Raw genomic sequence first — 13,768 nt, 5'->3', positions numbered from 1 at the left:
CTAGCTCATACAGTACACGTATGTCTCCCGCCTTCCCAACTCTCTTAAAGGGAAGGTGTCATGAATTTATTATTTATTTATTTTTTTATAATATTACTTTTAGTATGATATTAAAATACATTTTATTTATTTGTGTTATACTTTTTTCCCTTACTTTTACTTCTCTATGGGGGCTGCCATTTTTTTTTTTTTCATCTCTGTATGTGTCGATTAACGACACATACAGAGATGGAATACGGCACATACAACCCCATAGAGAATGCGAACGGGAGCCGTTCCATTCACTATAGCGTACGCCGTCTGTGTGGGAACGGCGCATGCGCCGCTCCCACACAGACCAAAACGAAGCTCGTTAGCAGAGCGAAATCCGGCGTCATTTTCATGTGGACCGGAAGCCGCTGCCAGACAGTAAGATGACGACTTCCGGCCATACGTTCAAGGAAGCGAAGGCGCAAGGCATAGGAGCGGAGGCAGGAGCAGGTAAGTTATGTTCGTGTATGTGATGTGTGTATTATGTTCGTGTTATACTGTCTGCTGAGCACTATCTAATCCTCCTACACTGTGCAGTCGCTCAGAAAATGGCAGCACACAGTGTAGGAGGTTTGAACATTCAACCCCCTCCTCCTGGCACTAGCCAGAATAAGGGCAGATTCAGACGAACGTTGCGTTTTTGCGCGCGCAAACAACGCAGCGTTTTGCGCGCGCAAAAACCACTTGACAGCTGCGTGTGTCATCCGTGTATGATGCACGGCTGCGTGATTTTCGCGCAGCCGCCATCATAGAGATGAGGCTAGTCGACGCCCGTCACTGTCCAAGGTGCTGAAAGAGCTAACTGATCGGCAGTAACTCTTTCAGCACCCTCGACAGTGAATGCCGAACACAATATCGAGAAACCTGTTAAAAAAAAGAAAAAGTTCGTACTTACCGAGAACTTCCCGGCCGTTGCCTTGGTGACGCGCCTCTCTTGACATCGGGCCCCACCTCCCTGGATGACGCGGCAGTCCATGTGACCGCTGCAGCCTGTGCTTGGCCTGTGATTGGCTGGAGCTGTCACTTGGACTGAATTGTCATCCCGGGAGGTCAGACTGGAGGAAGAAGCCGGGAGTTATCGGTAAGTCAGAACTTCGTTTTTTTTTTTTACAGGTTCATGTATATTGGGATCGGAAGTCACTGTCCATGGTGCTGAAACAGTTTAACTCTTTCAGCACCCTGGACAGTGACTATCTCCTGACGTCGCGTACCGGAAATTTTTTTGCCGGGTTCGGCCAAAACGAGTTCGGTTCGGTTGTCCGGGTTCGCTCATCTCAAAGACACTCAGTTTGGATGTTTGGAAACAGAAAAGCACGTGGTGCTTTTCTGTTTACATTCATCCTTTTGACAGCTGGTGTGCTGTTTCAGTCGGTTCGCACGGAAGTGCTTCCGTGCGACCTGCGTGGTTTTCACGCACCCATTGACTTCAATGGGTGCGTGATGTGCGAAATACGCGGAGATATTGAACCTGTCGCGTTTTGTACGCAGCGAACAAACGCTGCGCAAAAATCACGCACTGTTTGAACTGCCCCATTGACTTCTATAGGGCTGTGCGTGGCGCGCGAAAAAAACGCGGTCTGCACGCACGAAAATCACGCTCGTGTGAATCCCCCTTAAGGGAGGGGGGATTGTGTGAGGACACTAGAGAGCGTGTGTCCACCCCAAATTTGCATTATAAAGCAATGAGGTTGCTTTACCACAGTGTCCATGCTGCAATTTTGGGAACTGCTCCCTCTAGTTGCCAGCACATGGAAATGTTATGAATTAGAATCTAATTTATAATATTTCCTGACTTGTAAAAAAATTAAAACAATGTGTAATCACTTAAATAATAATTGTTTAACTAAAAAAATAAAACATTTCTAGCGACACATTCCCTTTAAAGGCCTTTGCTAAATGTGTACAGTATATTAGAAATCTGTCCCCTCCCTTCCCAATTCCATTCTCTAGGCACTGCTTCTTGGCCACCTCTCCTGACATGTCTGTGTTTGTAAATACTAGTATTTCCCATAAAATCACTATTCTGGAGTATCTCTCCTTAGAAATCTACATTGTGCCGTTCTGCTTTTCCTACTATTAATTTATAAATAAATGAACACCTGGGTAGTACCTTGTCAAAGGGACGTATCCCTACACAGGCCAAGACTGAGCAACTGATGGGACTGTGTAGGGACAAATCCACAACTGGTAAGGCCCCATGCACACAACAGTATTTTTCATCCGTAATTACGCACCCATTCATTTCTATTGGCCACAAACACCTTTCAGTATTTTTACTGATGGGAGTCCGTGCTGAAAAAAATCATAGAACCTGTCCTATTCTTGTCAGTAATTACATCAAGGACTCTCCCATAGAAGTCTATGGGAGCTTCCGTAAATATGGGCGGCTACTGATGTGCATCTGTAAACCGTCCGTATTTACTGTAGCATTGCTAGGCAACATGTTGATGACATAATTTGCAACCTCCCTCTTTTTGTACGTATCTATATGTACGGATGCAATACGAACCGTATGTACAGACACCCTTCCGTATATACAGATCTGTATTTACGGACAGTATTTCGGGATAGATAGAAATACTATCGTGTGCATGAGGCCTAACACCCAGTTGTCATTTTAGTCATGCATTTCTAGGCAAGATAACAAAGGAATGGTGCAATGCAGGTGTAAGAAAAGATGCTCCAGAATCGTCATTTTATGGGGAGTACAAATATATATATTACAACAGACGGACATGTCAGGAGAGCTAACTGGTCCTCCTTAATCTTCATTGGGCAGAAGGTTTTTGTTTTTTTAATGTGTGCACACATTTTTCAAAAGTTTTTTTTACTTACATTTTGCCTCAAAGTTCAGTTAAATAAATAGCACAAATATACATTAGTGGGAGCTAATGTGCAGCAAGGAACCACACAGACACTTCATGGAGCAATATAGTGAACTTATATAATACAAATCAATTGATCGTTTCAAAAAGAGGGATTTGGGACACTAAAGGCCCTTTTACACTGGCCAATTATTGGGCAAATGAGCGATCACAGAACGCAGGTTCCCAACAATTGCCCTGTGTAAACAGGGGACAACGATCAGCCGATGAATGAGCAAACGCTTCTTTGTCGCCTGATTGTACAGTTTATGCAGCCGAAAATATTATTGTGTCGGCAGCAGCACGTCTTCCTGTCTAAACAGGGAGACGTGTTGCCCACATGATAGAAATGTATGGGGACGAGCGATCAGAGTACCAAACAGCTCCTTGTGAAAGATGCAAACAAGCGCCGATAATCGAGCTGTCTCGTTGATCGGCGCTCTTTTACACAGCCCACATCGGGCCGTGTAAGAGGACCCAAAGTGTATGTTCACACTGGGCAGATATGCTGTGTAAAAGCATGCAGCGTATCTGACTTAGAACTGCAGGGAATTCCGGATGAAAATCGACACCAAATTGTGGTGCAGATTTTCAACTAGAATCTCTGCTGTGGAGAATAGTTGGAAGAAATAAGTCTATACTTACACCCCTGGCGTTGCCATAGTGATGCGGCCCGACTTCCTTTGATTATGCTGCAACCCATGTGATCGCTACAGCCTGTGATTGGTTGCAGCAGTCATATGGGATGAAACGTCATTCCAGGAGGGCGGGCTGCTTGGAGAACAGAGGGGCATGTCGCTGTGGCAACGTCCGGGGGGGCAATTACAGGCTTGTTTTCATAAAATGTAAACAAGAAAAGGGTATTCGTTTTTTTTCTGATTTGCAATTGCAGCTTTTTCCACTAAAATATTGCAACATCTGGCAACAAAAATGCAGCGACGAAACAAAAACGCACCGCAGGTTAAATTATGAACGTGTTTTCAGTGGATTTTTTCCGCAGTGTATGGATGAGATTTGTTTAACCCCTTCCCGACATTTGCCGTAAATGTACGTCATGGAAAGCATTGACTTCCCGCATCTTGCCGTACATATACGCCGAATGTTTGGGACCGGCTAAGAAGCTGAGCCGGTGCCATCATCACCAGTTCTCAGCTGTATCTTACAGCTGACATCCGGCTGTAACGGCGGGGACCGAAATTAGCTTCGATCCCCGCCATTAACCCCTTAAGTGCAGCGCTCAAATGCGATCGCTGCACTTAAGGTGTTTGCAGCTCATCGGAACCCCAGTAATGAAATTGCCAGGGTTCCGGTGGCTGGAATGGCAACCGGAGGCCTAATACTGGCCTCCCGGTCTGCCTAGCACCGAAGCCGGTCAAGATCCGCCCGGCGGCGGAGCCTGATCGGCTTCCGTAGCTGCCGGCAAGATGGCGCCGGGTCAGGAGCTGATCCGGCGTCATCAGCGGTGGAAGTCAGCTGTACTGTACAGCTGACATCCACCTGTAACGGCAGGAACCGGAGCTAGCTCCAATCCCTGCCATTAACCCCTTCGATGCAGCAATCTAAAGCGATTGCTTCATCGTAGCGGTTACTAGCAGATCGCCAGCCCTGACAGGCAATCAGGACTGGCGACTGCTGTTATGGCAACAGGAGACACAATGGTCTCCTGCTCTGCCATTACGGAAGCCGATTTAGGCCCCGCCGGGAGGCAAAGCCTAATCGGCTTGCTGTCAGTGAATGACTGACAGATCTAATACATTGCACTACATAGGTAGTGCAATGTATTAGAAAAAAAAAATCTGACCGTTGGACCTTCAAGTCCCCTAGTGGGACTTGAGAAAAAGTGTAAAAAAAGTATAAAAAAAAGTGCAAATAATAAAAGTTTGAAAACAATAAAAGTTTCAAGTAATCAAATAAAACACAATCCCCCTTTTACTCTTATCAAGTCCTTTATCATTGAAAAATAATAATAAACCATATGTATTTGGTATCGCCGCGACCGTAACGACCTGAGGTATCAAAATATTATATTATTTATTGCACGCAGTGAACAGCGTAAAAAAAAACCGTAAAAAACCTTACCAGAGTTTCTGTTTTTTAGTCACTTTGCCCTACAAATGTTAGAATAAAAAGTGATCAAAAAGTCGCACGTATCCAAAAATGGTACCTATAAAAACTATAGCTCGTCCCGCAAAAAACAAGCCCTCATACACCTCCGTCGACAAAAAAATTAAAAAGTTATGGTTCTCACAACTTGGCGACAGAAAAAATACATTATTTTTACAAAAGTAATTTTATTGTGCAAAAAGTTTGTAAAACATAAAAAAGTTCTATAAAATAGGTATCGCCGGAATCGTACTGACCCGCAGAATAAAGTTAACATGTAATTTATAACGCAGGGTGAACGCTGTATAAAAAAAATGAAAAAAGCTGTGCCAGAATTGCGTTTTTTTGTTTACCTGGCATCCCAAAAAATAGGATAAAAGGTGATCAAAAAGTCACATGTACCCCAAAATGGTACCAATAATAACTACAGCTCATCCCGCAACAAACCAGCCCTCATACCGCTACGTCTATGAAAAATAAAATTAGTTATGGCTCCAATAAGTCAGGAAATAAAAAAATATGCAGTTGTGCCCGAGGGGAACATTTCCTCTGTTTGAAGAGGCAATTTATCAAGGACCTAAAATTAGGGAACCAGGAAAGGGAGGGCCCAAACATATCCGCTGGAAGCGACGGTGCCCGTATTATACCAGGACAACACTTCCTAGCAAAATTCCCCAAACTACAAAGGCGCGGAGTGTGGATCAAAAGGGGGATAATAAAGGACGCCATATATCAATGCGACACCGGCCTGTGCAGAAATGATTGTGTCACAGCGTAACACACATCTATGGATCATTTTATTGTTTTTTTTTACCCCATTATTATACCACCTGACTATGCCCCTTATATACTCCGCCCGGCTTACATATGCCCTACATTATAAACGGAAACACCAGTAAGACTCCAAACAAAACTACTACCAAGCAAAATCCACGCTCCAAAAGCCCCTAGATGAATTCCTCAAGAGGTTTAGTTTCCTAAATGGTGTAACTTTTTGGGCGTTTTCATTGTTTTTTCCCCTCAGGGGCTTTGCAAATGTGACATGGCCGCCGCAAACCATTCCTGCTCAATGTGATCTCCAAAAGCCAAATAGCGCTCTTTCCCTTCTAAGCCAAGCCGTGTCTCCAAACAGCCATTTATTACCACATTTATTACCACATGTGGGGCATTGTTTTACTCGGGAGAAATTGCTTTACAAATTTTGTGGTGCTTTTTCTCCTTCAGTCCTTGTGGAAATGAGTAAAAATAAGCTAAACCTACATTTTCTTTGAAAAAATGTTGATTTTTATTTTCAGGGCCTAATTCCAATAATTTATGCAAAAAACCTGTTGGGTCAAAACGCTCACTATACCCCTAGATAATTTCCTCAATGGGTGTAGTTCCAAAATGGGGTCACTTGTGCGGGGTTTCCACTGTTTTGTCCCCTCAGGGGCTTTGTAAATGTGACATGGCCTCCGCAAACCATTCCTGCTAAACTGGAGCTCCAAAAGCCAAATAGCGCTCTTTCCCTTCTCAGCCCTGCCGTGTCTCCAAACAACCGTTTATTACCACATGTGGGGTATTGTTTTACTCGGGAGAAATTTATTGACAAATTTTACGGTGCTTTTTCTCCTTTAGTCCTTGTGAAAATGAGAAAAAAAATCGCTAAACCTACATTTTCTTTGAAAAAATTTCGATTTTAATTTTCACGTCCTACTTCCAATAATTTCTGTAAAAAACCTGTGCGGTCAAAATGCTCACTGTACCCCTAGATAATTTCCTTGAGGTGTGTAGTTTACCAGATGGGGTCACTTTTGGGGGATTTTGACTGTTTTGGCACCGCAAGAGCCCTTCAAACCTGACATGGTGCCTAAAATTTATTCTAACAAAAATAAGGCCCCAAAATCCACTAGGTGTTCCTTTGCTTCTGAGGCCGATGCTTCAGTCCAGTAGCAGGCTACGGCCACATGTGGGATATTTCCTAAAACTGCAGAAACTGGGCAACAAATATTGAGTTGCATTTCTCTGGTAAAACCTTCTGTGTTATAAAAAAAATTGTACTAAAAATTTATTTCTGCCAAAAAATATGAAATTTGTAAATTTCACCTCTACTTTGCTTTAATTCCTGTGACATGTGTAAAGGGTTAAGACATTTTCTAAATGCTGTTTTGAATACTTTGAGGGGTGAAGTTTTTAAAATGAGGTGACTTTTTGGGGGTTTCTACTATATAAGGCCCTCAAAGCCACTTCACAACTGAACTGGCCCCTGTAAAAATGGCCTTTTGAATTTTTTTTGAAAATGTGAGAAATTGCTGCTAAAGTTCTAAGCCTTGTGATGTCATAGAAAAATAAAAGGATGTTCAAAAAACAATGCCAATCTAAAGTAGACATATGGGGGATGTTAATTAGCAACAATTTTGTGTGTTATAACTGCCTGTCTTACAAGCAGATACATTTAAATTGAGAAAAATGCTAATTTTTGCAATTTTTCGCTAAATTTTGGTGTTTTTCACAATTAAATACTGAACATATCGAGCAAATTTTGCCAGTAACTTAAAGTCCAATGTGTCACGAGAAAACAATCTCAGAATCGCTTGGATAGGTGAAAGCATTCCGGAGTTATTACCACATAAAGTGACACATGTCAGATTTGAAAAATGAGGCTCGGTCAGGAAGGTCAAAAGTGGCTAAAGAGGGAAGGGGTTAAATCTCATCCACTTTGCAGCTACTGTAATTTGCTGCAGATTTTTTTCTGTAATGAAATCAGTTGTGGAAAATCCACAGGTAATCCGCCGAGTATGAACATGTAATACGTGTAATACGTCCGTGCAACGCGCGTGCTTTTCACGCGCGTCGCACGGACCTATGTTAGTCTATGGGTGTGTCCGCTGCGTCAAACGCACGACATGTCCTATATTTGTGCGTTGTTCGCGCATCACGCACCCATTGAAGTCAATGGGTGCGTGAAAATCACGCGCAGTACACGGAAGCACTTCCATGGGACGCGCGTGATTCGCGCAACAACAGTCAAAAGTATGATTGAAAACAGAAAAGCACCACGTGCTTTTCTGTTTACAAACATACAAACAGAGTGTCATAATGATGGCGGCTGCGCGAAAATCACGCAGCCACGCACCATACGCGGCTCACACACCGAGCTGTTAAGTACCTTTTGCGCGCGCCAGACGCCATGTTTTTTGCGCGTGCAAAAACGCACATGCTCGTGTAAATCCTCCCTTGTCTGGGTTCCCAAGTAGCGTAAATGCTGCAGAATTTCCACAACGGAATTCTGTGCGGAAATTCCGCAGCATAAATGTTAATAAATTGATTTGCGATGCGTAATTTAAATCAGCAGCATGTCAATTTATGCTGCGTGTTTTCCCCATTGAATTCAATGGGGATGTAAAACCTGCGGCAGATTCGCAGAACTCCCACCGCAAGAATCGCAACTCAAGAAAAGAAAAAATATATACCCAGAACTCTTTCCTTCCTGCAGTCCGGTCTCCTGGGATGACGTTGCATCCCATGTGACCGCTGCAGCCAATCACAGGCTACAGTGTCACATGGCCTGCAACGTCATCCAGGAATGCTGGAGTACGTGCAGAGAAGAGGGAAGTGGTAAATATGATCGTTTTATTTTTCTCTCCAGCACTTCTTTCCACAGCAGCTCAAAAAACCGCACAACAATGTGGTGCGATTTTGCAGACGGAATGTGCTGCAGGTTCCAGGTCGGATAAGCTGCAGTTTTTACGCAGCGTATCGGACCCGTGGGAACCTGGCCAAAGGGTGGATTCACACACGGCAGATTTTGTTGCAGAAATTTTCTATAGCAGGTGCATGGATTTCTGCAGGTTCCATTTAGATAAATGGAACGGATTTTAAGTCATAGAAATTTCTGCAACAAAAATCTGCCATGTGTGAATGGTCCACCCTAAGGCACTGTTCACACGGCAGAATTTTTGCAGAGGATTCCACAGCCCATTCATTTCAGTAACAGGCGGACGCTTCTTTTTAACACTAGCTGATTTTGTCATCTAGCGGATTCCGACCCAACCTTCCATTGAAGTGACTGGGAGTAGGAATCTTTCTGCTGACGGCAGGAATAATTTTACAGTGGGAACTGCCAAGCAAAATCCACCGTGTGAACATAGCCTTAGGAGAATTTGCTGACATAAGTGGGCTGAAATATGTTATGTCATGAGAAATTGGTCCCCAAACACAGGTGTAGATTTTGATTATATCATAATTTTTTTTAATATTTGGAAAATAAGGGGATATTCAGACGGTGTGGTCAACATGGTGTATTACTGCGGAATCATGGAAAAATGCAGCGGTTTTGTCGTGGTGTCATTTTGCCTGTGTTTTGTGGAAATGCCAGTAATCAGCTGTGTTTTGACTACATAGTCTGAATATACCCTTAGGCTACATGCACACGTTGCATAATTTGGTGCAGAAAATCCGCATTTAGGTTTAATACACATGATGCCTATTACATGCGGTTTTGCGTGCGGCAAAACTGCAGCGTAATACAGTACCAGCATAGTCAATGAGATTCCAGGAAATCTCATGTACACGCTGCGGTATTCTTCCGCACATAAATTGACCTGCGGTGCAGATTTTAAAATCAGCAGCATGTCAATTTATCTTGAGTTTCCGCTTGAGAATTGTATCTGCCTAGTGCTGAGGAAAATCGCACCAAAACCCGCAGCATGAAAACACATCAAAAACGATTAGGTGCTGTTTTTTACCTGCGTATTAAGGGCATGGCCACACGTGGCGGATTTCCTCCGCAACTGTCCGCATCAATGCCGCACGGAATTTGCGTTGCAGATTCTGCGGCGGATCTGCCCAAAATGTGCAGTAAATTGATGCGGACTAGCTGCTGCGGACTGCGGGAAAAGTGCTTCCCTTCTCTCGATCAGTGCAGGATAGAGAGAAGGGCCAGCACTTTCCCTAGTGAAAGTAAACGAATTTCATACTTACCGGCCGTTGTCTTGGTGACGCGTCCCTCTTTCGGCATCCAGCCCGACCTCCCTGGATGACGCGTCAGTCCATGTGACCGCTGCAGCCTGTGATTGGCTGCAGCCGTCACTTAGACTGAAACGTCATCCTGGGAAGCCGGACTGGAGACAGAAGCAGGGAGTTCTCGGTAAGTATGAACTTCTATTTTTTTGACAGGTTGCTGTATATTGGGATCGGTAGTCACTGTCCAGGGTGCAGAAACAGTTACTGCCGATCGCTTAACTCTTTCAGCACCCTGGACAGTGACTATTTACTGACGTCTCCTAGCAACGCTCCCATAATTACGGGAGCCCCATTGACTTCCTCAGTCTGGCTGTAGACCTAGAAATACATAGGTCCAGCCAGAATGAAGAAATGTCATGTCAAAATAGTAAGACGTATCCGCAGCACACATAACATGTGCATGACAGCTGCGGACTTCATTGCGGAATTTAGAATCTCCATTGAAGTCAATGGAGAAATTCCGCCATGAGTCCGCAACCAGTCCGCCACTGGTCCGCAACAGACAGATTATGCTGCGGACACCAAATTCCGCTCCGCAGGGGAATTTTACGCATCGTCTAAACTAACACTTCTAAATAGAAGTGGAAGTCAATGGAGAAACGGCTCCGCTGTGGATTAACGCTGCGGAGTGTCCGCAGCGGAATTCAAGTGAAATTCCGCCACGTGTGAACCCAGCCTAATGCAGTTTTGGTGCGTATTTTCCGCAGAAAAATACGCAACGTGTGCATGTAGCCTAAAGCTGCAGATACAGCCGTGGACAAATTTGTTGGTACCCTTCCGTTAAAGAAAGGAAAAACCCACAATAGTCGCTGAAATAACTTGAAACTGACAAAAGTAATAATACATTTTAATTTACTGAAAATCAACTAATGTAAATCAGACATTACTTTTGAATTGTGGTTCAACAGAATAAAAAAAAAAACAACAAACTAATGAAACTGGCCTGGACAAAAATGATGGTCCCCACGTAATATTTTGTTGCACAACCTTTTGAGGCAATCACTGCAAAAAAACGATTTGTGTAACTCTCAATGAGACTTCTGCACCTCCTTAGGATGCGGATACAATTGCTTACTGTAGTGCTGGCGAGACACGGAACTATCCGTTCCCTTCCTCCCATTCGGCGCTTTACTATTGACATAGTCAACGCAATGATGTCATCACGCCGACTGCGCCATTACACTGGATGACGCCCTCTGGTCTCTGACCAGCCCTGCGGCGCTGGAGGAAGAAGCGGGAACGGGGACAGGTGAGAATTTTTTTTTTGTTCTGGGCAGCGTTGGGGCTAAAAGATGCAGGGGGCATTATCTACAGAGGACATTGTAAGTGGCGCTATCTACAGGGGTAATTATCTACATAGGGCATTGTAACTGGCACTATCTACAGGGGTCATTATCTACTTAGGGCATTGTAACTGGCACAATCTACAGGGGACGTTATCTACAGAGGGCATTATAACTAGCACTATCTACAGGGGATGTTATCTACAGAGGGCACTGTAACTGGCACTATCTACAGGGGACATTATCTACAGAGGGCATTGTAACTAGCGCTATCTACAGGGGACATTATCTAGAGGGGGCATTGTAACTAGCGCTATCTATGGGGGACATTATCTAAAAAGGGAATTGTAACTGCCGCTATCTATGGGGGACATTATCTAAAAAGGGCATTGTAACTGGCGCTATCTACGGGGGACATTATCTAAAAAGGGCATTGTAACTGGCGCTATCTACAGGGGGCATTTTCTACAGAGGGCATTGTAACTGGCACTATCTACAGGAGGCATTGTGACTGTCGCTATCTACAGGGGGCATTGTTAGTGTGTGGTGTTTTACTTTATAGTGTTTGACACAATTTAATTCAGGGGCGCAGTGTATAGTACTATTATATTCAAGAGCGCAGTGTATAGTACTATTAGGCTATGTTCACACGGGGTCTTTTGCCGAGTTTATTGACGCGGAAACCGCGTCGCAAAACTCGGCAGAAACGGCCCGAGAACGCCTCCCATTGATTTCAATGGGAGGCGTCGGCGTCTTTTTCCCGCGAGCAGTAAAACTGCCTCGCGGGAAAAAGAAGCGACATGCCCTATCTTCGGGCGCTTCCGCGTCCGACCTCCCATTGACTTCAATGGGAGGCAGGAGAAAGCGTGTTTTATGCCCGCGGCGCTCAATGGCCGCGGGCGAAAAACGGCGCGATAATTGCTATTCACACGGAGTATTTTGGGGGAGGAATATCTGCCTCAAAATTCCGTTTGGAGCTTTGAGGCAGATATTCCTCCCCCAAAATACTCCGTGTGAACATAGCCTTAGGCTATGTTCACACAGAGTTTTTGCAGGCGGAATTTCTGCCTCAAAATTCTGTTTGGAAGTTTGAGGCAGATTTTCCTCTCCCTGCACGCCGATTTTCGCGGCGTTTTTCGCCCGCGGCCATTGATCGCTGCGGGCATAAAATGCCACGAAATACGCTTTTTCTGACTCCCATTGAAGTCAACGGGAGGTCAGAGGTGTAAACGCCCGAAGATAGGGCATGTCCCTTCTTTCTCCCGCGAGACGGTTTTATCGCTCGCGGAAAAAGACGCCTCCGCCTCCCATTGAAATCAATGGGAGGCATTTTAGAGCCGCTTTTGACGAGTTTTGCGGCGCGGTTTCCGTTGGGCCATCTGGAAGTAGGTCAGATTCTTGTGGTCCGTAAAAATCAAGATCGGATGAGCTGCGCCCTCTAGTAATGTCTCCACTCCTCCAGAGCCAATTTGATGGCCAGTAACTCCCGATCCCCAATCAAGTAGTTGCGGTCTGCAGAAGAGAAGAGCTTAGAGAAGTATCCACATACCCTTGACTTGCCCTTGGGACCTCTCTGGAACAGGAGTGCACCAGCACCGACAGAGGATGCGTCCACCTCCAACGAGAACTGTAGGGAAACATCTGGATGATGGAGGATAGAGGCTGACGTGAAGGCACTCTTCAGGCTATTGAATGCGGACTCTGCCTCGGGAGTCTACACATTGGCGTTCATACCCTTCATAGTAAGTTTAGAGATGGGAGAAGTCAGTGAAGAGAAGTTCGGAATAAACTGCATGTAAAAGTTAGCAAATCCCAAAAAGCGCTGTATGGCCCTCAAGCCTTGAGGGCGTGGCCACTCCAGGACAGACTTTACCTTCTCAGGGTCCATCTCGAGGCCTTGATTCGAGACGATGTAGTCCAGGAAGGGTAGAGCATCCTTGTCAAATACGCACTTCTCTAACTTGGCGTACAGACGATTCTCCCTTAACCGTAGCAGAACCTGACGGACATGTATCTGGTGCGTCACAGGATCTGGGGAGAAAATCAAGACTACAACACAAACATAGAGGAGGTCAGGGAAAATGTCATTCACAAACTCCTGGAAGACCGCAGGAGCATTACACAGGCCGAAGGGCATTACTAGATACTCATAGTGTCCATCACGGGTGTTAAATGCAGTCTTCCATTCATCGCCCTGGCGAATCTGGATTAGGTTGTAAGCCCCACGCAGGTCTAGTTTAGAAAAAAGATTTGCACCGCGTATTCGATCAAACAGTTCGGAGATCAGTGGCAATGGATATTTCTTCACCGTGATCTGGTTAAGACCACGGTAGTCGATGCAAGGGCGAAGAGAGCCATCCTTTTTGATGAAGAAGAACCCGGCTCCTGCCGTGGAGGAAGACTTTCGTGTGAAGCCCCTTTCTAGGTTCTCCTTCACATAGGCAGACATGGACAGCGTCTCTGGCAAGGAGAGGGGATATACCC

The sequence above is a fragment of the Rhinoderma darwinii genome, chromosome 1 (genome assembly GCF_050947455.1).
Source record: "Rhinoderma darwinii isolate aRhiDar2 chromosome 1, aRhiDar2.hap1, whole genome shotgun sequence".
Lineage (NCBI taxonomy): Eukaryota > Metazoa > Chordata > Amphibia > Anura > Rhinodermatidae > Rhinoderma > Rhinoderma darwinii.
The sequence above is the reverse complement of the archived record's forward strand: the minus strand, read 5'-3'. Positions refer to the sequence as shown.